This window comes from Apis florea, unplaced genomic scaffold, assembly GCF_048593485.1.
Source record: "Apis florea isolate Af1SG1 unplaced genomic scaffold, ASM4859348v1 contig_3587_pilon, whole genome shotgun sequence".
NCBI classification, from domain to species: domain Eukaryota; kingdom Metazoa; phylum Arthropoda; class Insecta; order Hymenoptera; family Apidae; genus Apis; species Apis florea.
The window spans coordinates 3,452,032-3,478,068 of record NW_028256789.1 but is presented as its reverse complement, the minus strand read 5'-3'; the positions used below and the strand labels follow the sequence as shown (position 1 = coordinate 3,478,068).

The 26,037-nt window shown below is 49.4% G+C and overlaps 1 long non-coding RNA gene across 5 annotated transcripts in view; it reads left to right on the top strand.

The window, feature by feature from the left end:
• LOC100866718 (uncharacterized) overlaps positions 1–26,037 on the top strand; it is a 271,606-nt gene that overhangs the window by 116,456 nt on the left and 129,113 nt on the right. For all 5 annotated transcript variants that reach the window (XR_015294145.1, XR_015294144.1, XR_015294146.1 and 2 more), the window contains one exon: positions 22,685–22,734. This is a non-coding gene — a long non-coding RNA (uncharacterized LOC100866718). The remainder of the gene's footprint in view (positions 1–22,684; positions 22,735–26,037) is intronic.

The following is a 26,037-nucleotide window of genomic DNA, read 5'->3' as shown; positions in this document are numbered from 1 at the left end:
GCTTGCCAGCGGATCGGCGAACAATGGCCGCGGCAAATGGATACGCACACGCTGTGCGTGGCCCGTCGTAATCAGGGAGGGAGAGGAGAGAGGGTCTCTCTCTCTCTCTCTCGATGAACGCGGCTAATACCGGGTGTTGCGGTGTTGCTTTCGCGATGACTTTTTGTTTCCGCGACAACAATCTTCCCGCATTCCCTTGGTTAAAAGTCAACCATCCTCCTCCCGCGCCCACTTTCCCCCGACTCTCAATCTAGGAATCGACTCCATTGTCTTCAGAGATGTTGCAAACGCCGCCAACGTTATTATCCGTCGCGTAAACGATCCGTCTGAACGTATCACCGATTTATCCTACCCCTGGTGGTGGCACCCCTCCTCCTCCTCCGCGTCCACCTACTCTAATTGGCCTCCCCTCGTGATCGGGACCTCGTGACGCGTGAGAATGGATGTCCATGGATCGGATGCTCGATGTCGACTCTTCCCGTTGCTCGATGGGGGATGACGATGATGATGAAGAGAGGGGAAAAGGAGAGAAGAGGCTGGATGGTTCGATTCGAGGAAAATTGGCCGAGTTGATTTTGCTTGTCTTTGAACAGAGTGGTGGTATAATTTAATAGGGGACGGGGGTAGATCGTTTAGAAATTTTTTTTTTTTTTTTACGTAGATAGAGACAAAGAATTTCCCCGATTCGAATTCCCGAGATAAAGCGTTCTATTGTAATAATCGCCTCTATCGTTTCGAATCTTTCGAACTGTTCGCGAATAAAAGTTGTAAAAATCGTGGAGGAGGGTGGAAAACGGTGAAAACGTGGCGAGGGTGACTCGCAGACGGCGATGAGAGCGAGCGAGCGAGCGAGTCCAGAGCTGGATGATAGGCGCAGCACCGCCGATGGAAAGGGAGGAAATGCAAAATGAAGGGGGGGAGGAAAAGAAGAGAGAGGGAGAAAAAAGAAATGGGTAACCCTCGTGCGCGTAACTGGATAAGCCGGCGGTTTGTCGTTTTCGCGCAGCTTTTCAGTTACTTTTTCACTACTCGACATCGTCACTCGCCCCCGCGCCCACCGGAATGATGTATGTGCCGTGTGATTTATTTCGCCGGTGAAGTCGGACCGAGTCGTGTCGACTTTTGCACGGGGAACGGCTGACTGATTCGTATCCATCGAGGATCGAGAAGAGTCGATCCTCGAGACGCGGATTTCCGATCGGGAGGGAAAAAATCGCTTGAAACAAACGAAGACAAGATTATAATTATTTCAATATCCTTCATCTCTTCCGATTAATTTTTGAAAAAAAAGAGCTTCCTCCTCCTCCTCCTCCTTTTCCTCCTCCTCCTCGTACGAGGAATGAAAAATCGCAGGGATCCCCGCGTAATACGCGTTTTTACGACTCGGAGCTGTTCAGGATATAGCGATATCCGTGGATATTCTCGAGCATTAGGAACGATACGCAACGATATCCCATAAACTGGAGCTCGTGTCTCCGCGTTAAGGGCACGACTCGTCTAAAAATCGGGGTTGCCTCTCGTAAGGGTCTCGTAGGAGAGAGAAAGAGAACTCCCTACTTCCGGATCACGCATGCCGCCATCGCAGGAAACGCGGATCTTGGACGCGAAGTGGTGCATATGATTTCTCGAAGGGGGGAGAGGGGAGGGAAAGGAAAAAAATTTATGGCGGGGAACGGATGAAAGTTTTTCTCGTCGATTTTTCCGCGTGAACGGTTCGTGAATCGCGTGAATCTTTTTATTTATATCTCTTATAATTGTTAATGCAACGTGAACTCGTATAGGTTCTTTGATTTCATTCTTTTTTTTTTTTTTTTTTTTTTTCCCCTTCTTTTTTATTTTTGAACGTTTAAATTTCATTTTCGAGATGTTTATTTATAGCGTGGCGATTGAAATGCGATGGTTACGCGGGGAATACGAATGGAGAAATAAGGGGGAAGTGATGAGAAATGCATCAGTGGCAGGGTGTTCGTTCCATTTTCGACGTGTACTTTTTACCGCGTCCACGGCCGCATAATTAGCATGAGAATAATAGCGAGCTGGCTTTCTTAATCAAACTTTTTAAATAGGATCCTCCCTCCGTTTCCACGGAAACTCTGACCGTCGGTTTCTTAACGTCGAATTGCTAATCACCAGCCGCCTCGTATATCGCTGCCTTATCCAGTCGGTGGATTCAACGGTGGTGGTTGACGGATCTCCCTGGTGGCTGCAATTGAAAACTCGAGATTAATGTTAATTCCATAGACCCGTACCGCCTCTGAATACCGTGGCGTGATCGAACGTCCCAGGTAAATCGTGAAAACGTTTGAAGAAGAAAACGATGAATCGTCCTCGATTCCCCCTTTCGCGGCCACCTGAAGTCTGAATCATTGTCCCTGATATTGGCCTGATAATTAAGATATCGAGCCTAATCTTTCTCCTCGTCCCCGCACATTTTCTCCAACAACAAGAATTTTAACGTTTTCTCATTAACTTCTTTTCGTTAACGTTTGACGATTCTCATCCTCGATTCGAATATGCTCAACAAACAATTCGATTTTTCGATAATTGATAACGAAAAATTGATTTTTTAATTTAATCGATGTTGAAAACCCCGCGATCCAATTCGATCCCCGACATTACGATGATCGTATCTTCTTTCGATGATCGTTTGAACAAGAGACGTTGTAACACGATCATCTGCATTCGATCCTCTGCAAGTTTTTCTGCGATTCGCGCGCTCGAACGGTTCCAGACTCTAGCACCACCCGCGCACCATTTTTCCTCTTTTTCACTCCCTCGGCCAACTCCCCCCTCCGGTCGTCTGGCCGGGGCACAGGGTGAAAGGCAACGGGGGGGGAGAGAGAGAGAAAGAGAGAGCGCAACCCTTTGCCCGTTTTCCCAATTCGATGGGAACGCGAAAGCGCGTTTTCGAGCGTTTCGCGGGGGTTGGATGGGGCTGGTGGTGGTGCTGCTGGCCCGGTGGATGGCAGGGGGTCGCACGGGGAGAGATCTCGTTTACGGTACAGCCCGTTTAGAAATCAATGTCCACGATATACCAAGTACCATTCTCTTCAATGGCGGCAACGTTGAAAAGTATTTCGTGCATGTCGGGCCTTTGGAGATTGTTTTTTTATTTTTCCTTTTTTTTTCATTTTCTCTCTCTCTCTCTCTCTCTCTCTCTTTTTTCCTCTTTTTCGACGAGAAGACCCTTTGAAGAATCGAATTCCTTTTCACGTTCTCGTCTCTGTGACTCGCGGATAACGGCGGTTTGTCATTCGATAACGATTATCGTGTCTTTGATCGATCGAAGGCCCTTTTGTTTCCGTCCCTGAATTCTCTCTACAGCGTTGCTCGCGATTCACGATCGAGCAAGTATCAACGATGATGATCATCTCGTTCGCGAAATCGGAATCTCTTCCCTTTTGACGGTCGGGGATCATCTCGCTCGTCCTTCCCTTTTTTCCCTCCTCCCCCGTAAACGATCATCGAAAAATCGTCAACATAATTCTCACAGGCATACATATACATATAATCTTCGCTTTTTGCGTTGTAAACAAGAGAGAGATCGGCCGGCTTCACTCTCGAGAAGTATTATTACGAGAGATAATAATACGTGCTCGTGCTCGAAGGCATCGATACAATTGCAATCGTGGCGTGTTAATCGCGCTTTAATCGGCGAATCTCTCACGGTTGGGACGCCGGAGAGATAAGGGAGATAAAGATTGCACGGAACGGGGTCTGGGTTATCCGACAAGTATTTTACAAGTGACCCAACAACGAGCCTCGCAACAGGCGGGCATCGTCTCGCCGGTAGCGCGCCCGGCTATCGCTTCTGCATCCTTGAACGAGCTCGATCGAATATTCAGCCAACGCGACTCGCCCTTTTGTTCGACGCGACGAAGAGAGAGAGAGAGAGAGAGAGGAACGGTTCCACGTGAACCGGCCGAGGAACGAGACGTGGAAACGTGGAATGAAGAGAGAGAGAGAGAGAAAGAAGGAAAAAAGAAGAGAAAAAAAGGAGAAAGAGAAGAAAAGAGAAACGCGTTGGAAGGGTGGGGTAGAAGGCAGACGACGCGTCCGTCGTTACGCGACGGAATACTATTATCCGGATAATAGGCCGGCAATTAGCTCGGCGGCATGCATAAATCTTCGCGTGAAAGGACAGGATGCCCGGTATTTAAATAAATAAGTAGCCTCATTGTCCGGCCACGGACGTCATCGGGTCACGCTGGAAGCGTGAAGAAGAGGGAGGGAGGGAAGAAAAAGAGGGGAAAAAAAAGGAAAAATGCTAATCAGTCCGAAAACTCCGCGAGAATTCGGCCTGCCCCGACGATGCCAACAACGCAAACGTTGTGTCTGCATCGTGTCACACGAGGGCGAGGGGCCACCCCGTCTGCTTTTCATCTCGTTTTCTCGGCTCACGGGGCGGGGGCGGGGGGAGGGTGAAAGGAAACCCTTGGAGACGGATAATTCGAACGGAACGAAACGAACACTCCGTCTGTCTGTCGGCCCGTTTAACGAGGACAAATTTCAGTGTGGAATCGTGTGGAGAGGAGGAATCGTTCGAACGTCGTTTCGAAGGTGTTTCACGATCCTCCTCTTCCTCCTCCTCCTCCTCCTCCTCTCCTGTGTTTTCTCTCCCGTATTCGTATGCATTTTCGTGGACAAGGGTGCATGCATTATTAATGAGGCTTCTCTCGACGAACCCCTCGTCGACGCGGCCGTGACGAATCGGTCGAAAAGGAGGAATCCCGGATCGAGGTCTGTGTCGGGCATCGATTATCGAGGGGGAGGGGGCGGGCGAGGAAAATGGGCGAAAAACGACGCCGGGGAGAAGTGTTTCATCCTCCTGTTTGGGAAGACGTGGAAAACTTTCGATTACCATTTCTTCACTGTCGTGGAGGACGAGGAAGGAGGGGAAGGATTGGTAGTTAGGCGATGGCTGGCAGGTTTATCATCGCGACCGAGCAGGAAATAAAGCCGGGATAAAACGCGCTGCGGAGAAGAAATATGGTGGAAGAAGGAAGAGAGGCGAGAGCGAGCGAGGGGTGAAAACGAGGGAAGGGAGGGGAAAAAAGGAGGAGGAGGAGGAGGAGGAGGAAAAAGTTAACCGCAGTGGACGCGTGGCTGCACATCGTCCACCCTTGTGGCCCGTCGTCTCGATCCCCTTCCTCCCTCCCTCCCCCTCGGGATCGACGCATCGCGACGCATCGGGGGTGAACCGAGGCCGATGTGCAATCTATCGAAAGATATTCATGGGGCTGGCCGTTGGCCCCTGTGCTCACGTCCCCATCACCCATAACCGTCGCGTCACGAATGTCTTATTGATTGCATCCAGTCGAACGGAGACGAGGACGGGCAAAAACAGAGAATCGAGCGTCCAGAGAGTGAGAGAGAGAGGGGGGAGGGGAGGGGGGGCAGGGAGGAAAAGAAGACGAGGAAGGGTGGAAAAGAGAAATGGAAAAATAGATAGAGAGAGAGAGAGGAGAGAGAGAGAGAGAGAGAGGGCGGAAACACGAACAACCCCTCCAGCTTGATATAACGCGACAGGAAAATGGGAAGGGGAAGTTAGCCCGGAAGCGGCGAATATGCGTTTTGGATCACCGCCGGATGTTCACGGGGTTGTTGCCGTTATTGTTGTATCGTCGTTGTTGCGCTTGTTGAAGTCATTCGTCACATTTCCCTATGATTTTTTTTGAAAACTCGGCTAGAGTTTCTCGGCTTTCGTTTCGATATCCCCGATAGCGAATCGTCTCCGTTCGTTCGTTCGTTTCATCGTCGTCGGGAAGAAGGAGGAGTATACGTACAAGAGAAAGAGGAGGAGATCTTTGAAAACGCGAAAACGCGTTGGGAAGGAGGGAGGGAGAAATTGACGAGGTCGTGAACGTGACACAGAGGGTACGTACGTACGTACGTACGTACGATAGGACGATCGGTGGTGATCGGTGAGATATCCGGGGAACGAAAATAACGCGGAAGACCGGACGAGAGAAGGGAATGGAATATAGGATCGAGATCGTCGCCGGCAGACGACGTCATGGGGTTAAAGCCACCTCTTGCGTCCACTCTTTTTTCCACCCTCATTTCCATCCAGTCGTTCCACGTCGCTTGACATCGACCACCCTTATTGGGAATCCGAATTCGGCATTTGCTTCTTTCATTTATCAGGATTGTCGGGCTTGACCGACGATCTCTCTCGACAATCCTCTAAATCGGTCCTTTTGCTCCACCTCTCTTCCTCCCTCTTACACCCTTCCACTCCTCTTTCTCTCCCTCCCTCCCTCCCTCTTTCCGCTCTTTCGAAATATCTCGACGTTCTATCCATCACTCCGGATTCACGCGGGAACGAGCTTAACGCGCACTCCTCCGAAACGTTACTTTATAATTTATTTTCCCGCTACGGTTGCCGTTGAATTTCTTTCTCCTTTTCTTCTCTCTCTCTCTCTCTCTCTCTCTCTCTCTCTCTCTCTCTCTCTCTCTCTCTCTCTGTTATAAAAACAGAGCACAACGAAGCGAGAAAACGTACACGTACACGTATCGTCGAAATCGTAGAAACGAAACGAACGTCAACCGATGTTTCAATTCGTTCTTCTAGCGAATTTGAGTTACACAAAACCAGACCCAGACGGGTTTCCCTTTATCGGTGAAAGGCTGGTGATCGGTGGTCGTCCCTGTCCTCGTGGCCAAAGAATCGGAGATTGTCGCGATTTTCCCGAGCGTAAACTCGCCAACCGGCGACGTACGCGACACTTATCTGCACGCCGCGTATTCGTACGTGCGTAATTTAATAGATCGGTGACACGGGTCGGATTATCGGGCCACGGGCCGCTTTTATGCGGACACCGCGACGGCAGAATGGTGTTAATAGACCTTGACGTTTTCAGTCGGCGTCTCTTTCTTCTTTTTTTTCTTTTTTTTTTTTCTCCACCCCGCGCAGGATGATAACGTCGTTATCGGGCCGCCGCCACCGGGCGAAACCATGCGGCAACAGAGTCGCATGAAAAAGACACGACGAAACGTTACATGCCGCCGCACGTTTGTCGATAACGAACAGTCGAACTCGATGGCCAATTTTTCGATTTCCGCCTAAATCTCTCCTTGCTTTTCCATCCTCCTCCTCCTCCTCCTCCTCCTCCTCCTCCTCCCCCCCCTTTTAAAGAGTTCCAGAATCGTTTATCGTCGACTCGACTCAAAAGGATTATCTTCCTATATCTCTCTTAGTCAACGAGTTAACGAGAGGAGTCGAGCATGACAAGGTGAACGATTATCGTGAATGACGCATCGTCAACAATGTCCTCCCCGATAAAATCGAGAGAACGTGAAAGAAAGAAAGAAAGAAAGAAAGAAAGAAGGAAAGAAAGAAAGAAAGAAAGAAAGGAGGATCGCACGCGACGAAATCTCCACTCTCGAGGAGGAGAGTGCTCTGCCCCTTTGGGCAATTTTCTATATCGACGGTGATACGTTATTGAATCAGCGACATTGTAGACCGGGCACACGGTGGGCCACACCATGCGACACGACCGGTAAAGAGGCATGGGACCGTGACTACATGAGACGATCATGGCATTCAATGTACTCACGCCGCGGCTCATTGTGCCCCACTTGACTTTGTTGTCGGGGCCCTTTTGTGCCATTTCGCTCTCTTTCTCTCTCTCTCTCTCTCTCTCTCTCTCTCCCTCGTTCTCTTTATCCGCATCGCCGCCCTCGCTCTATTTTCTCGCCTCTCTCTCGCTCCCGCGTCTCGACACCCGCGCCGATTACTTTTACTCTCGAGCATCGCTTTCTTTTGTCCGTTTAATTATCCTCCTCCTCCGTTTCGTGCGCGTTAACCATCGAGAATTCTCAAATCGTCTTCGAATCGTCGCGAATACACAGCGTGCAATTAGCGACGAGTGTCTCTAAAAATAGGGCGCGTTTAGCTAGAGGCGATCATCTTCTTATTTTCGAACAATTTCCCAATAAGAATGATATTTATTTATAAAGGTTCGCGATGCATTCGATCGCATGTCGCACGTTCGCGTTTCGTTTCCACGATTTACACACGTTGCTTTCGAATCGTAAACGATTATTACGCAATTATGTACGTACTTGTAAAAAAAAAAAAAGCGAATAAGTATTACGTTTCGATACCTCTTGATAGCTAGAGAAAAATCATATCGCAATAATGGGATATAAGAATAATCTTTTTCTTTTTTTCTCTTTCCTTTTTTTTTTTTTTTCTTTTCTATACCTATTATCGATATTCTTACACGCTTTTGTAGATTCATCTCAAATGAACTCTAATTCCTCCCCTCCCCTCGTTACGTTATCATTGCGGTAAACGCGTGCAATAAAGCGAAGCGATTGGCGATATCGCGTTCGTTTATCGGTGAGAATCGATATTACTTACGAAACATCACGACGCATCATTAACGCTCGATGTCACGCTGATTCATTCGTACGATTTAACGGCATTTAACTCGATTAATGGTTGGGGGGGAGATTCGTCGTCGTTTAAAGATTTTTTTAAGTAATTAACGGCGGAGAACGTAACTCGACGAGCGGGGTGGCGAATACACGCATTTCCATAGGAAAGGAATACGGTACCACCGGTACATTAAATCCGCGTCATGTACCAGTTGTACCGTGTTCCTTGATTTTTTTCTACGCCGGGTTGCACATGCGTCCGACAGGTATCTATCCATTCAGATTTTTGTTCCGTGAGGGCCCCCGCCCCCGTTTTCCATATTTCGCTTTCGTTGTCTTCTCGACCGGAGAAAAAAGCCTTGCCGCGCGTTGCGTTCAATTTTTTATTTTCTACAATACGTGACGTTTTCGGTGCTGGATGGAGAGAGAGAGAAAAAAAAAAAAAAAGGTCGTGCCTGCCCCGCTGTCGTCGCACGACAGTTCGAAAAAATCCGCTCCGCTCTCCGAATTTGCCTCATTGTCTTCCCCGACGTTACGTTATCCATCTACGATTCTACGTTCTACGTTTCTAAATCGACGATTTCCCTCTTTCTCCTTCACTCGCGTATCGTTCATTTTCCACGATAACCAACGATAATAATCGTGCTGCTCGGCGGTCGACGACATACAGGACGAAGAAAAAAAAGAGGAAAAGTCGAGAAACGCGTGTACACACGGCGCGCTCGCTCCCCCTTGTCCGTCAACGCGGCCACGCCAAGTAGGCCGCCCCGCACAGGCGTCTTATAACGCCTCGTAGGGGTGTGGAGCCACCCCGAGCGTAACCGCGTTGCTAATCCGGCGCATAGTTTATACGTCATTAAACCTCATACGTCGAAGGGTGTGGTGGAAGGGTGGCATGCGAAGAATCCGCGGACGTCACGACGTATATTGCCGCCTAGGGCCAATGGTTGCGGTGTACACGCCGCAGCCTTTTCTATGGGAGGTTGCGGTGTGACTAGCAGGGCAACGCGCCACCCTCCTGGGAGAGCTGTCACGTCGAATCATCCCCCGGAGATATGACGGTGGGCCTTGGATGTCTGGGGTCGACGTCGATCGACCCCGAAATCGAGATTAAATGTCCATCCCTCCACTCCTCTCCTCGTACGCTCTGTCGCCAATTTTTTCGTACGTTCGTCGATTTGTTATTGCAATTTTCTCTCTCTAAAACATTACACTCTTATCTCGCGTTTTATTTAATCGCGAAACGATGCCCCTCGAATCACTCGAATCGAGTCGAGTCGGGATCTTCGCTTCTTCGTTTCCTTGCGCAGGCAGAAAGGATCTCTCTATGATTTTAGCCGAGACGAGGGTGGAAAGAAGGAAGACGGTTCCCCGGCGGAGGAGGGGGGGGGGAGGAGAGAGGTTGAGCGAGGAAGACCGTGCAAAGGGCATCATTCTAATTGCCCCGGACTTCCTTTCATCCCCTTTGTGCGACCCTCGGGTGCGCTTCCTCATCCACCCTCTCCCTCGGCCTCCCCTCGTCCTCGCCCCACCCCCCCTCCTCCCCACTCCCCTCTCTCCGTACCGACGGCTCTAAGTCATTTCTGCGATTAATTTTTCCTTCCAATTTGCACGCGGCAGTAATTAAGGGGCTGGGGGCGCAGTACATCATCCGGCGTTTCGCCGATGCCACGGTTAAGGGGGGTTGGTTTCACCGCGGAGCGGAGCGGACCGGCCTTCTTCGAAACAATGGCGGCTGTCTTGAGTGGTGAGATAGGATTTCGAGGCTCGAAAACCCTTGTGTTGGATCCCCGTTGGATAAATATACCACGGGATATATATATATGTATAACGTTTACAGCCCGTGAAATTCTTCGGTTCGAAATTTTCAACACCCTCGAAACCGTGAGATTGAACTTTTTTTCCTTTTTTTCTTTTCTTTCTTTCTCCTTTCACATTTCGAGTAGAAAATGTTTGAAATGTTTGTTTCGCGTTGTATGTTTGCAAGCAACTTTTATTTATTTTTTATTACATATATACAGCGTTCTCCGAGGAAAGAACGCGTTCTCTCCTCCTGTTTCTCACATTTTGAAGAGGAGAGGAGACGGGGAATTATCTCTGGGGAAGGGGGAGAGGAAAAATGGACGCGTCGATTCGAAGTTGTGAATCCTGAAACTCGAAGGATATCCTATGACGGCAGCCCTTGGAGGTGTTTAATAACGATAATGCCCGAGATAGGGGTGGTTTCGAGGGTGGTTAGGGGATAGTACGCCGGGTCGGGACTTGATTCATTCACGAGCTCGCTCGTTCGTGCAGAGTTCTTCCCCGTGAATGCGCTGAATGCCTTCCTGCCGCTTTCTCTTTCTCCGTCCCTCCGCCGGACTCCGCCTCGTTTTTCTCTTTTTCCAACAACTTTGTGCCCAGGCATGCATCCATCTCTCTGTGAGCTTCGCCCGTGTTTGCATTTATACGCTTATCGCTTCCACGAGCGCTAAGAACCGCTGCTGGCGACCGGAACTATCGTGTGCCATACCGTGTGCAAGGTTTCGACATCGAGGCCAGCCGTGTATCTTTCGTTGAATGGAATAAGAGCAACCACGCGATACCGAATAATCCTTAACGTTATGGATATATATATATATAAAAAGTAGTACCGATGGAACAGGTTGAAACCGTTCTTCTTGCTTGCCCCTCCCCCTTCGCTCGGAAGAAGAAAACGCACGCAAAGAGAGACGCAAAAGATCGTTCCTTCTAATCGATCAAAGACACGAGGCCTTACACGTGTACGTGTAAGGCTAGCTGGAATAAATGGAGCAACGAACGGGTTGTGAAAGTCGAAGCGAATGTTTCGAAGAAAGGGCGAATGGGCGAGGAGGATCCATCGAGAATCCAGGTGTCGAATCCTATCAGCGATAGAGACGCGACCAGATAGAGGAACCGCGAAAATCGGGAAGCGAGTATCCGCGAAACCGCGGTCTCCTTTCGCATCGTGGCGCGAATCAAAGAGCTGGAACGAGTCTGGGGGAGGAGTACTGTACTACGCGTAAGTAGATACGTGTAAGAGGCAGCCTTACGGGGGCCTTTCGTGTTACTTTCGTGGTAACCAAAAGGGGGGAAATTCCATGTTTTACGATACACGACTGATACGCCGGATTTCTGCGAGCGACGAAGACAGGATTCTCTCTCTCTTTCTCTCTCTCTTGGAAATCGACGAAGTGGTGTGTCGGCTAGCGGGGAGCTCGATTTTCCCCGTGTGTCTGTCGGTATACGTCCGTCCGTTCGTTCGTTCGTTCGTTCGTTCGTTCGTTCGTCTGGCTGACTGGTTGGGTGGTTGGTTGGTTGGTTGGTTGGTTGGTTGGTTGGCTGGCTGGCTGGCTGGCTGGCTGGCTGAGTTTGCTGCCGCTGCATCGAAACATGTAAGTCCAGGAGGGCAATAATAGATCCCACAATGCCACGCGAGCTTTTCAGGACCTGGCGTGGTAGGGTGGTGTGGGATGTAGGCGGGAGGGGGAGTAGGAGAGGGGGGGTAGGTGGTTGCCGGTAGCGTGGCCTACGAGAGGGGATGGAAACGAGGTAGCTCATCAACTAATGGCCCGGACCGGAACTGAACTACCTTCTCGTACGGACTCCGCTTACGTTGCCTCCGTGTGGTGCACGTGTGTGCACACGTCTGTGGATCCACGCGCTCTCCCCGTCCCTCCACTCCTTTCCTCCGCCGCTCCAACCCTTTCTTCCTCGCTCCCACACACATCGCGCCGCTCCTCCACCCCTCGCGACGAATAGACACCGTCGTCCGCCTTGCGCGACGTCTACCAATCTGGATTTCACCGGCGCTCCTACTTCATTTCGGATGTTTAGCGTTATTGCTGGATAAGCTGGCGCCAGTTTCTAACGTTGGGTGTTCCAGTTTCGTAAAAGGAAGGGAGGATCAAGTGGCTTCGAGTTTCGTAGAACTTTGTTCGGGGCATCGAACAAAGTCCTCCTCCTCCTCCCTCTTGGAAGATTCCTCCTTTGACTGCCGAACAATGTGTCGTATCCGTATAGCGGAAGCGCATATACGATTAAATATCGTTTCTCCGTGCCGATATTTCGATAAAAATTTTTACCGTGTTTAATCAACAATCGTGATTAATCTTTGATTGATAGAGAATCGCGTGAGAGAGAGAGAGAGAGAGAGAGAGAGAGAGTGGGGAAAAAGAAGAGCGAGCGTTGGATGATGTTTGGGTGGCGGAAAGGAAGAAATATCGAAGAAAAAGGGTTGGTTCTTGGGAGGGTGAGTGGGAAGGAAGGATTCGCATAAATCCACCCTCCTCTGACTTGGCTGGAACCACCCTACAAGCGGGCCATGAATATTGATCAGCCCCATTCTGTCGTCCCGCACATCGTCCTAGTCTCACGCACAACGCGCGATCAGAGACTTCCATCGGATCTTTCCTCTCTTTTCTTCCCCCTCCTCCTTTCCGTCTCTTCTGTTTCTCCTTTTTCTTCTAATCTCCTCGTCTCTTGTCGCGTTGGCCCCCGTGACCCGGCAAACAACCAACTCTATTTACGACAGACTTTATCTTGACGCGATCTAGTTATGCCAGGCACGATCCACTACGCTACGGCCACCATCATTGTGTCGAATCAACCCTCCCAAGATCGTTGAATCTTATTCTATCGTTCGTCCGTAACGTAGCACGGACAGACGCGTGGTTTCGAGTGGATGCAAGAGTAGGATCGAGACGCGATCGATTATTTCACCATAGTTCGTATTTTTCGAACACGTTCGTACGTATATTCCTTCTTCGAGTCTTCCTTCTTCTTGGAAAGGAAAAAAAAAAGAAAAAAGATGGTTGGAATCGTCGTTTGAACGATACTCGATACCACGATACGTATTATATATCCACGAGTCACCGAGTCCCGGAGTCTATCGTTCGAAGGGTGAATTCAACCCTTTCGCCGTGAAACTTTAAGCGAACGATCAGGGTTAGAGCAGAGAGGTTTTTAACGCTTCGAGAGTTGCCATGGCAACAATGGTAGGCCGTTATTAATCCCCGACGAGAGTGGCGAAGAATAGAGGAACGAACGGGAGAGAAGGAAAGAAGAAGACAGAAGAAGAAGGAGAGAGAGAGAAGCAAGGGAGAAGATTCTCCCCCGTTTCTCTCTCGTTCCTGATCCTCTGCCGATTCTCTTCCTCGCCACCGTTCTCCTCGCTTCTTCCATCTCTGTCCAGAGGTGTCGAACGCGAGGTGGTGGAAAGGAGAGGCGTCGACTGGAATTAGGAGAGGAGGCTCCGTCATTATAGTCCCATCATTCACTTTTCTTCTGCTTGTCTTCTTCCACCTTCCTCTTCCTGCGTGCCGGCTTAACCTTGGCACGCTGCTTGCCTTCTCTTGACCGTATCTCGCCATTTTTTTTCTTTCTTTTATTTCATTTTCATTATTCTCTCCTTCCCTTCATCTCCCTGCCCCGAGTTTTATCGTTGTTCTCGGTTCATCCAACGATTCGCTCGGTTCGGGGGAAAAAAAAAAACAAGAAACGCGGAATCCATTATTTTAATCGCGAAAAATTGCGACAACGCCTCGATGTCGATGATGATGACGACGACTACGATGAGAGAGAGAAAGAGCGAGGAATCGAGATAACTCTCTTGGCGAACGTCATCGATCTCCGTCGATCGACGCTTGTGCGCGCGGTCAACTTTCTCTTTGCTTCTTTCTTTCTTTCTTTCTTTCTTTCTTTCTTTCTATCTCTCTTCGATTTCCGGTATCGACGCGTCCGCAGAAATTCCACGCACGAGTTCATCACTTAGTAGGTAGACCTTCGACTTCGACACTTTCGCGTGTACACTCTTCTACACGTGTACACTCCTCGCTTCCTCTTCCCAGAAATCTTCTCCACGCTTTTTCGATTTTCCCTCCTCTCCGAACGTTTCGTCATCGCATGAAAGATTGTACGCGAGGCGGTGTACGCGGAGCGCATCGCGCGTGTGTGGTCCTCCGGCGCGGGCGCGCCGCAGCGAGAAGAAAAAAAATTCAAAGTCGAAGGTTCCGTGGCTCGTTATTCATCGACGTTCGGCTCCGGCTGTCAGGGGGCATTATTTACGGGTTTCGCGGCAGAGCGAACTATTAATTCGACCACGATGCAGGTGGTAAATGCCCGCCAACGACCCAACCTGCGCCTCTCTTGCCCGCGAAAATCAGTCTCGAGGTTGCCACGTTCTTTTAAAGGTATATATCGTTTTAATTCGAGTACGATGATCCGCTAGTTTTTTTTCTTCTTCTTCGAAACATCGTTGCCGGATTGTAATAAATATCTTTCTAAATTTAGAAAAACTTTTTTGTTCGTTTTGTTGATATTTCTTCCTATCGATTCTCTTTCGATCGAGGAAAATTTTCTTTTTTTTTTTCTTTTTCGTTTTTAACTTTTATCTATCCATAATGTCACGATGATCACGAAAGAAAGGAACGATGAAGACGGGGATTCGACATTTTCAAACTGCGAAAAAGAATTAACTGCACAAGCTTTTCACAGGAATTTTGTTGAAATTATATCACTAATTTTTATTATAATTTCTCAAAGGAACGAAACAATCTTTTTCAAACAAGAATAAGAAGAAGATGAAGAAGGTATCGAGACAGCACGGAGCTTCCAAATGAGCGACACCGTCGGCTAATAAAAACGGGGGTGTTCGATTCCATTAAACGTCGACTCGTGAGAGAGGATGGAGGAGGAGGGTTGAGAACGGCGCGGCTGAGAATGGCGCGACGAAAAAGAGCGCGTCGACAGTTTTCTCCGCTCGTCCCCCCCCCTCGATTGATTACCGTGGAAGCCGTCGATGGTTGGAAGCGAAGAGTGGAGCGATTTTCGCAGGAAGTATCGGCCGGAAGCCGGGATACGCTTTGAAATGCGAAAGACGTACTCCACGGCCGGCGAAGAGGAGGGAAGGAGAGGATCCTTGCCTTCTCTCTCTCTCTCTCTCTCTCTCTTCCCATCCGAGGAAGACGAGGTGGCAGGCAGAGCCCTCTCAACGGGGAGAGTAACGTTGATCTAATAACGGGACAAACGTCGCGCGAATCGCGTCCCGGACGGGATTTCATTTCCTCTCCTCGGTGGAGGATGAGCGGAGGTTGAGGGACGTCGAGCAGGGAGGGCGAAGAGGGAGGATCGATCCCTCTGCCGCGTGCAAAATCCGCTCCCGTCTTTCGATCGGAGCGTCGTCGCCTCCAGCCAGTTGTCGAACAAAGCGTCCCACCGCTTCGTGCAAGAATTCGCTCGACAGCCGCTTAGCAGACCCGAAGCGAAGCCGATGCCTCGTGTCTACCGACCGGGAGGGATTCAAACTTTCCATCCTCCTTGCCCGCCTGACACTTTGGGAAATTGCTCGGAGAGAATCGGTCTACGTTTTCTCTCTACGATCGGCGAGTAAGCGAGAGGCTCTCGACGAAGGCTTGGTCTACTCTTTTTCTCTCTCTCTCTCTCTCTTTCGATCGAATGTCGGTCGAAACGCAGATGCTTGGTGAAGAGGGAGAGAGAGAGAGAGAGAGAGAAGGATGGAAGAGAAATTCGGGATCGCGAGAATAACGCGTTAGGAGCGGTGGCGATAGGCGGGATGCATGGCCGGGTTTCACGGATGAACGGGGGCGCCGGGCGTCGTGCCGCCGGAAGTGCGTCTAATGCATCCGTCTGGGGTCACGCGTCATCTCGTTTCCGGCACGGCCATTACCTTCGGTAAAACGTTTCGCAGGGGGAGAACTTCCACTTGTGCCACCTCTCGTACCAAGCCTTCTTCTCGCCGACGATGATTCAGAGGATTTCTTTTCTCCTTTCAAATAATGAAGAAAAAAAAAAAACGTGTTTTGTTAAACACGAGATCGAGATTCGATTGGGATTGGAAAAATGTTTGTTTCTTCGCTTTCCGTGGAGAAACGCGGATGAGAATGGAAGAAAAGAGTGGAAGAAAAAAAGAAGGGGAAGGAGAGGAGAAGGAGATTTCGTGTCGCTCGGTTTAACTGGATGAGACTCCATGGGATGACGGAGGCCGTGTAGAATGGTGGCCGTGTCGAAAAAAGATCCACTTGAAGGAACGAGCCAATGGGACAAGAGCCCCTTTACCTTACGAGATTGGTTGGCGCATTGTTTTAAGGGAGGCCCGACGCATGCGTGATTCCATGCGTGGGAGGACCGACCACAGTCCACGACCCACGCTCTCCGAGGATCCTACTCTCGACCGCGACAACGTCCCATTGGCCTTTTTTGGGACCGTCGCTGCTCGCTCCGGGCCTTATCCTTCCATTCACTCCCACAATCTGCAATTTGCGCACGCATCATAAATCGTATCTTCAATCGGAAATTGAACGGTTTGCGAACATCAAACGATTCGTCTACTATTCTAATTCGTGAAATTAAATAAATAAATAAATAAATAAACAAATCTAATATCGTGGAGGAAAAAGAGGCAATGGTCAATAGAGGTAATGTTTCGCACTGAAGAAACTTTTCGATCCTTAAATTCTTTTATAACGAGACCGATCGACACCAGCGAACGAAACGAAGCAAAGCGAGCGAGAAGAGCGAAGCTGAAAAGATCGAAAGCGAAGATCGAAAATCAACGCTGTGAAGAGGAGTGGTCAAACGCCGCGCCTAGAGCCGAAACTCTTAATCCCTGGATCGTTCTTTACGCTACTACAAGGAGTAACTATTTACCTCGCGCGGAGGTAAAGGTTTACCAGGAGATAAATCGATAATCGTATCCGGTTTTTCGGCAGGCTTAACGCAGCCACTAACGCAGCTTATTAGCGAAATCTCCTGGCGCGAGACGAAAATGAAAGAAGGTCCGAGCGCGAGGGGAGAAAACTTCGAGGGAGGGTGGAAAAAGGAAGCTTGATCTCGGTGGGGAGGGAAAGAAAAAAGAAGAAAAAAAAGAAGACGAGAAAGAGAGGGGAGGGAGGGAGGGCAGGGGGCAGCTGCCTTCAAAAAGGCCGCCGACTCGATCCGAGCCACCATTGTTGTTGTCCATGGTGCACCATACCGCGAAACAAATACAACGGGCATAACCGGGAAGAAAATCAGGGAAGGGGTGGAGAGGGAGCGAGATTAGCTCTGCTTAGCTTTACTACCATCTTCTTTGCAAATTTCGCGCCGAGGTTCTCTCTCTTCTCCTCCTTCCAACTCCTCCTGCACAGCCCGCTGCGTTTTCACATTTTCCTCCTCCTTCTTCTTCTTCTTCTTCTTCTTCTTCGCCATTTTCTCCTCCCTTCCCCATTCACGTGCGTTGTTGTTCCCTAACCCTCCCTGGTTAAATAAATAAGTCGCTTCTTTGGCAGTTCTCGTGCTGCGACGACCCGGCTGCAGCATTGTGTACTGCGTTTCCACGCTGGAAAGGGGAGGGGGAATAGACGTTGGCGCGATTAATCGAGACGCGTATTATTAATCGGCAATTATTTTCTTTTTACGGGAAAGAAATCGAAGAATCGCGGAGGGAGGGGAGGGGAGGGGATGGCGGACGGGTGAAGGAATTAAGCGGGCCGCGGCACGCATGAAAATCATCCGAGGCGTTTATTGTTCCGTTCTAAATAATGGTCGCGGTTCCGGGCGGTACAATGCGGCGACCGAACCCGCGAAGATTAAGCGGTATTTTCGCGTGCCGGGGGCGGGGGGGGGGGAGGACTCGAGACTGCTGCTCGAGCAGGAAATAACCAACGAACGAGAAAAGAACGAAGGAAGCTGGAAAGTAAAGGGAAGAAGGGGGAGGAAGGTGGAGGAGAGCGGGTGGAGGGAGGTTGCCTGCCCTCGCGTTTGTTTAAATTCGAGCGACTTCCGTTGCTGTTGAATGAGCCGACTTTTATGCATTATGCGTTGGCCCGCACGAAAAATCCACGTGGTGACACGGAAATTCCGGGGGTGGAAAGAGGGCCGAAGAAAGGGGGAAAGAATGGCGGGAGCGGGAACAGAGGAGGAGCGCAAGGAGAGAGAAATTCGGAGAGAGTGCCCAGTTCGCTCTTACGAACTCGAAGCGATAAAAGATTTCACCCGGCTTGCTGCCGCCCCTCTGGATGGGTTGGGCGGGTTTCGGTCCTGGTGAAATTTCGTCGAGAGAGCGGTCCAGGAGGGGGTGAAAAAAACACGCGGAGGTAAAAAGGGTTAAAAAGGGAGAGGAAAAAAACGAAAACGAAATGAAAAAAGAGAAAGAGAGAGAGAGAGAAAGAGGAAAAAGGGAAAAATAAATAAAGGGAAGAAAAAAAATATATATATATATATATATATTTGGTGCGCGCGCTCGCGCGCGTATGTTATATATACGCGCGTGTATGTGTAAGTACTTAAAAAACAAACACCCACACGGCGGCAGCACGGACGGAGAAAAAAAAATCGAGCCGGAGCCATTCAACGTGGAACGAAACAACAATTCGGTCGTCCAATTAATCGCGAACAACGCGCGCCGAGAAGAGAGAAACGCGCGAGCGTCGAGAAATCGAATGGGCCACGCCGAGCCGCCAATTTTTTTGCCCCCCTCCCTCTCCCCCCCCCGTGAATGGACCAATCTACAAGGATCCTGGACGAATTCGGTCTGATTTTTCTCGCCACCCTCTTATTCCTACCCTGTGCTCACGAGCGCGCACGAACGTTTAAAAACGCTAGAGAAATCTCAACCGTTTTAATTCCGTTCCGTCGAGATTAACAATCCTCTCCTCCTCCTCCTCCTCCTCCCGCCCCCCCCTCCTCATATATATATCGAGCACGGAGGCAAGAAACCATTCAGAGACCATTCAGAGACCATTCCCAACCGTCGAATTCTTCGACTCTTAGTCGACTTAGTCCTTTCCCTCCGGCGCGCACAGCCTATCGCGCTGCTCTTTTTTATCATTCGCCACGATATTTCCACGCGCCGCTCCTTCACGAGGACCCCGAGAAGAGAGGGTGGCGGAAAGATATAGACGAGGACGGGGCAGGGGGAGGGTGGAGGGGAGGGGGCATTAATAAGCGTAATATATTAGGGAGTCCTTTGTGCCGAGGAGCGAGCGCGCGTCTTTCAGCGGCGCGTCAAGCCGAATCCTGGCGGGCCGAGGATCACGATGAAAGGAGAGGAGAGGAGAGGAGAGGAGAGGAGGAAAGGAGTCCCTCCATCTCGGTTAGGATAGACGAGGAACGACAATTTGATGATGAAGAATGAGAGGAGGAAAGGAGAGGGAGAGAAAGGTAGTGATCCGTGGTAGTGGTGTGCGATGTTATGTATGCGCGTGGAGAGCCCAACGGGATTCAAAACCACCACCCGGCATCCGGCCTCGAGACAAATGTGTTCCACGCCGCGAGACAAAACGCGTGACGACTCGTCGTCATTCGTTAAGCCGTTTTCAGGTTGGGACGGGCGTGAGGGGAGGGAGAGAGGGATAGCCGTGTATTCGAAACCAATGAAATCTTCGGTGAAAGACACCTCCTTCTGCATTCCTTGTCCGGGGCCCGTGTGTCATTACTCAAGAGGAATACGTGTCGCGAAGGACATTCCTCGCTTCCCTTTCAGAAAACTGCTGTCGAAGGGGATTTCGAGCCGTGGAGAACGTGTGGCCAATCGCGTGGGCAGAATACATTTTCGTCTCCCATCCTCGCTTCGTTTCGCTATCCCTTTATTACGCGTTCGTGTCGCTTACGCGCACGTTTCGTTAAGAAAACGCAGTAACCCGTCTAACTGACTTTTATAATATTCCGGGACGGGAGAAAATCGTTTGGAAACGAAGGCTTCCGAGATAAAAATAACGCGATATATCGATAATCGAAAATCGATCGAGGATTGTCGAAGTTCGATCCCTCTACTCTACTACGTTGGTTGGAAAATGTTTCGGAGACTGACTCGTTTCCGTGACGCGGTAGTAGACGGGCGTAGAACAAGGAGGGGCGCGCGAAGGGTGCACGCGGGATGGCGGTGGATCGGGGGTGGTAGGAGGCGGAGAGGCTGACGGCAGGACCATCCTCGAATAACGCGAAGCGTAACACGTGGGCGCAGAGTGCCCGGAGAGAAGATAAACGGATTACGGCCGCTTTGTGTCAACGTGATCCGCTTCCCGTGCACCCGAATCCCAGTACCGTGCTCTCGCCGTCCGCTCGTCCTCAATGGGATATTACGCGCTCCAATGCTGGTAACACTGTTCGGTCTGCAGGATGTCGCTTCAACTGATAACCAATTTTCATTACTATTAATTTGGGGACCTGCAACTTGCCGCCGAGTGAACGCTCGTTCGCTCTCCCTTCGCCGCCTCTCCCTTCTAATTTCGTCGCTACGATTCTTTTCTTTTTTTTTTTCTTTTTCTTTTTCTTTTTCTTTTTTTTTCCGAGGGATGGCGACATACATATACATGATACAATAGATACGAGGGATTCGAATCGAATGATTAACGATTGATTTTGGCAAGAGAGGAATCGACAAAGGAATACATTTGGAAAAATTTCGAACTTCTTTCTTTGTTTTCTCGATGTATAAGCTAATAAGGTTGGAAGGTGGTTATGGAATGGTTATTAGTTAGAGCACGATCGCGTAAACGTTTCCGATCGGACAAGTGAATCGTCGTTCTGTCACGCGAGACAAGGTGACCCAGTCAGATCGCTCGATGACAGGGAGACGAGAGGCCATTGTGCGACTCGGGTTCGGCAATAATCGGCGTCCAACAGTCTCTCTTGCTCGCCCGGGATCAGATCGGGCGGAGACACGCGGGGGAGGGGGGGAGGGTGGAAGGAGACGAGCGAGGAGGGAGACAGACCCTTGGTGCAGATCCATCGCATTCCCTTCTAGGAGGATATCTCCTCATTGTGCTCGCCCCTTAATCAACAGCTCCCTGCCGTAGCTGTTCGATGCTTATTGATATAAACCCACCCACCCCTCCCCTGCTATCCATCCCTCGTATCCACGAGGTTGCACACGCGGAAATTTACTACAGAGATGTCGTCCTGGAAACCGGATGTCGTTCTGGAATTCTTCTCTTGCTCGGGGAAAATCATCGCCTTTCGTTTCGAGAGGGTGAAGCGTATCGAAGAGCGAGGCGAAAGGGGCAAAGAGAGTTTTAAACAATTTATCGATGATATCGAGAGATCGCGTCGTTAACGCGACACGTTGATTGGAGTGCACACACTTTTATCTCGAAATAAAACGGGTGCAGAGACACGTACGCGTAACGCGATATCGCGGGGAATGGACGGTGTCGCGTGGAAATTTAATATTCGATAAGCAATATTTGTTTCGTTATTAATACGCGTGGAGTATAAGCGTGGACATACGGCGGCCGCGCATAGAACTGCGGGTTGAATGGACGACGTTTCGTGCGCGTGAGGTATTTGCATGACAACGGGGATGCGCGTGTGCATCCCTGTCCTCGGTACTCGCTAATTAGCCGGTACCACATACCGGCGCGGATTAACGAGAATATTGCATTTTTAATAGAGTTGGCCCCCCCGCGGTGTGCCGCGGTCAGAGAACGGGGATGGAGAAGGGTGGAAAGCAGAGATTTCAACAGCGATGCGTCGGCTCTCGAAAGGATCGAGAACTCTTTGATGTTTAATATACTTTCTCTCCGATGGATAGGTTTAGCTCGCTCGCGAATTTTATTACGAGCTTCTTAAACGCGAACTCGAACGAACGATAAGATTTCGTATCGACGAGTGGGTGGAACGATTTGATTCTTTCGGATCGATCGGCGGAGGAAGGGAACGCGAAGAGACGCGAAGAGCCGATCGAACGCGTATATTTTTCTTCTTTCTTTTCTCTCTCTCTCTCTCTCTCTCTCTCTCTCTCTCTCTCTCTCTCTCTCTCTCGTGCGAGAGGATCGATTTAAAGGCTCAAAGAAAATCTCGCGTGCATCCCTGGGGTCCAGGCCGGTGGTAGTCGGTTGATTCTCTGCTTGCTCGTCCGCTCGACTAGCTCCGCTGATTGCTGCTGCATCTTTGATGACCTCGTCCAGACAGAGAAGAGGGTGAGAGGAGGATCGGGGCTACCCCTGCACGGAATGCTGTGCAAAGAGTGAAATGTTGAGATTGATATTTTAACAGACGGATTACGTAAGAAGGGCTTGTATGGGGGAGGAGGGGGACTCGAGCGGTTTGCCTCCGCGAATAGGGCACAGGAAAGTGGATCTCGGCTGGCCACCCGTTGATGAATCTTTCAAGGGACCCTGACACGATATTTAACGGATCGTGCATCGCCGTAAAGGACACCGTAACCTTGCCAATTTTCCTTCCTATCATTTTTTTCTTTTTTTTTTTTTTTTTTTCTTTTTTCCTCTCCCTTCGAAACTTTTCTTCGCGTCTGAACTCTTTCCTCACTGACTCTCGATATTCTTTCGTTTGTTCTCAGGTGTCTTTCCCGGATTCCGAACGTGCTCGTCGAAACGTCCAAGTCTATCGGTAAGTCTATTTTTTAAAACGTGCACGAGACAAAGTCTTCCGATCACGATCGTTTGGACGAGGTGTTATACTCGTTTTGAGTGTTCGCGGCGCAATGTTGGAAAATCATGCACGCACGATCCAAGATGGATGCAAGTATTCCGGCGGTAGAAGTCAAAGCGATCTTCTTCTTCGTCCGCGATCCTTCTCGCTCGAGCTCTCCATATAGCGAGAAAAGGAACTCGTGTATACGAGTTATCAGCCGGCGGTTATTATTAATCGATTCGTTGGTTCGTCGAATGGTTCTTCTCGGTTCTTGCGACCTTGGTTGGAGTCTTTAAACCGTCCAGATGCAAATCGCGCGTATGTAAGCGACCATTATCGTGGCGGACGCGGCTATTAATCATTTCAAGACTATTTAATTTACGCGCGGTGCCAAAGTCGGGCCTCGAAAACGTCGATTTAATCGAATCTTCCCGCCTCCTCTTTCCTTTTTTGCCGCCTCTCAACCTTCGAAACTCTTAACCTCCTCCTAGCCACCCGTGTTTTTCGGCCGCTCGAAAAGACAAATGGCCCCTGTCGGCGTGAAAATGGCCACGGATCTGTTTCCTTTCGTTCTCGGGATTATGCAAAACGCGAAACCGTCTCCTCGCGCCACCGCTATTCGAAATCCTTCCTCTTCCAATCGCCTTCCAAATTTTCTTACGTAAGAAAAAAATTCTCTTCTTCGTTTCACGCCTCAATGTCGAAGAAATCGCGAGAAGTGAAATCGCATTTCGAATCGTCTGCCTCCTCTTGGATCGATCGGGAAAGAAGAGCGAGGAAACTCGTGGCAAGGTCGCGTTATTAATTATAACCGATAATTTGACACGCGTTCTCACACGTAATCCATCCATCCATCGTTCCTTCTCGACATTCCTCCGCTCACATTATATTACGATGTATCGAGCATACAACGATCGATCCGATCTGTAGACAGGCTTGTCCAATAGGTATTGATCTCGCGACGAGTGGAATGAAACGATGCACGCCTCTGATCCGTTTTTGCCCGCGATATTCCTTGGGCCAGGGACAGACAACGTGCGTTTATCTTGTTTTTCTTTTCTTTTTTCTTTTTTTTTTTTCTTCACTTCGTCGAAAATCTTCAATTTGCTCCGTTTGCTGTGACCACGAGCATTCCCTCGATCGATCGATAGGATCTTTATCTTATTGATTGAACCGGTTTAACGGTTCGAGAACGGTGGGAGAGATAATTAGGGGAGAGTATATATGGTGTCATTGATCGTTGTCGCGGCACGATGACACGGTGGATGGCGCAAAATCGCTGGAGACTCGGCTTAAATATTGTAGGATCTCATTAAAAACGGCCGCTTCGACGCGTCGTCGAATAATGACGCTATTCCCCGCGGTGAATTCGTGCCAGCGACGGCGTGCCTTTCGTCAATAAGCCGCGCCGCTCAAAGAACCGTATTAAACAATATTATTATTTAACGTCAAATCTCGAATCGAGGAAGAAGGAAGAAAAAAAAATATTCGCGGCGATTCATCCTTCTTCTCGCGGGAATCCTAAAAAAAAAAAAAAAAAAAAGAAAACGATCGAGATTCTTCGAACGAATTTCTTACGTTCAGTTTCTCTCTCTTCGCTGGATTGAATCATCGATCCGATCGTTTCCTTTCTTCTTCTAGCGAAATACTCAAAACGAAGTTCGAGATTTCGATCCCTTACACGATATTATTGATGGATCGAAATTGAACATTAAACGATATTATTGTTTAACGATGAATCTCGAATCGGGAAATAAAATTATTCGCAGCGAATAACGTCTCGTCTTCTTCTCGGAAAGAAGACACGAGATTCGATCGAGTTTCGGATACGTTGCGGATCCATTCTCCGTTTCTCGTAGTAAAGATTGAAGAGAGGGAGGGAATCTTATCGGAATTTTTTTAAAATATACAACATACCGTTGGATTACCGTGGTCGTTGAAAATGGAACGAGGTGTGTAAAGAATATTTGCACGACGATTCGAGGACGTGGTATTTCGCGAAGGTGGATTTACACGGAGCGTGGAAGTCCCAGCGTGGGCGAAATCTAGACGCGCCGGCAATCAGAAACACATTATCGGACGAGAGCGGCTCGGTAATACGTCCCGCTGTGCTCGGAAATATGCTTCGCTCCGCTTTGCTCCGACGCGCTCACCGAACGAAAAAGAAAAGGGAGGAAGGAAAATGAAACGGGACAGAGTGATCTTTGCTATCGACGTTGGAGTTGGAACGAGAATGCCACGTTGCAACTTTCGATCCGCTGGAAAAAACAGACGAAAAAAAAAGGAAAAAGAGCATAATCCTCGAATTATCTCGAAGAAAATTTGTTAATTCCTCCGTACGATTTCCCTACTCTCTCTCCCTCTCCCTCTCTCTCTCTCTCTCTCTAAAAATACAAATAAAATCATGAATGTCGTGCATACGATAGACAGGAGGGGAGGAGGATGTATGGAGGAAATCGAAGTTTATTAAAGATATGGATCGAAGAAGAGAGAGAGAGAGAGAGAGAGAATTCGCGAGAGAGGATGAGTCTATCGTGTCGGCGATTCATCGATCAGGGGAGGAGCGGTTTCCTTCTCTGTCGGCGTTTCATCAGAAAATGGCGTTGTGAGACGCGTATCAAGTGCTATTCTTCGTCAGTTTCAAGATGAATCCGCGGATCCTCTCCCGCACGACAGGCGGCCACGACAAATCCATGCTTCCTCCTCAATCCCCGGGAACGGTTTCCCTCGTCGATCGATCCCCCCATTCGAGGAGGGGGGGACGACCGAAATATCATCGAACGGCAGCCACGGGATGCTTTTCGAGGAATACTATGGGGGCAGGGGGGGAGGAAGGGAAGAAAAAATGCCGTGAAACGGCCGCGTCTCCGTAGAATTCATTTTAATCATCTCCACCTTTTTCCTTCGCCGGGAGACTCACCTTCCGGCCACAGAGGAGAACCTTCGCTCTTTCTCTTTCTCTCCTTTCTTTCTTTCTTTCCTTCTCTCGCTCCCGCCCCCTCCATCTCTTCCTCATCTTTTCTTCTCTTCTTTTCTCCTTTTTTAATTTCCCAACCTCCTTCCTCTCTCTCTCTCTCTCTCTCGCTAGTAATCACCGCCACTATTACACCGAAACGTTTTTGATGAATTCGTCAACGAACCAGTTCGTTTCTCGGTCTCTCGCGTTTCTCTCCATTCTTTACTCGATGCTATATATATATATATATATACACGTATATCTCGTTTCTCGAGAGCGGAGCACCTCGAGGCTGTGTGACCACGATCTTAGGAGCCCGAGGC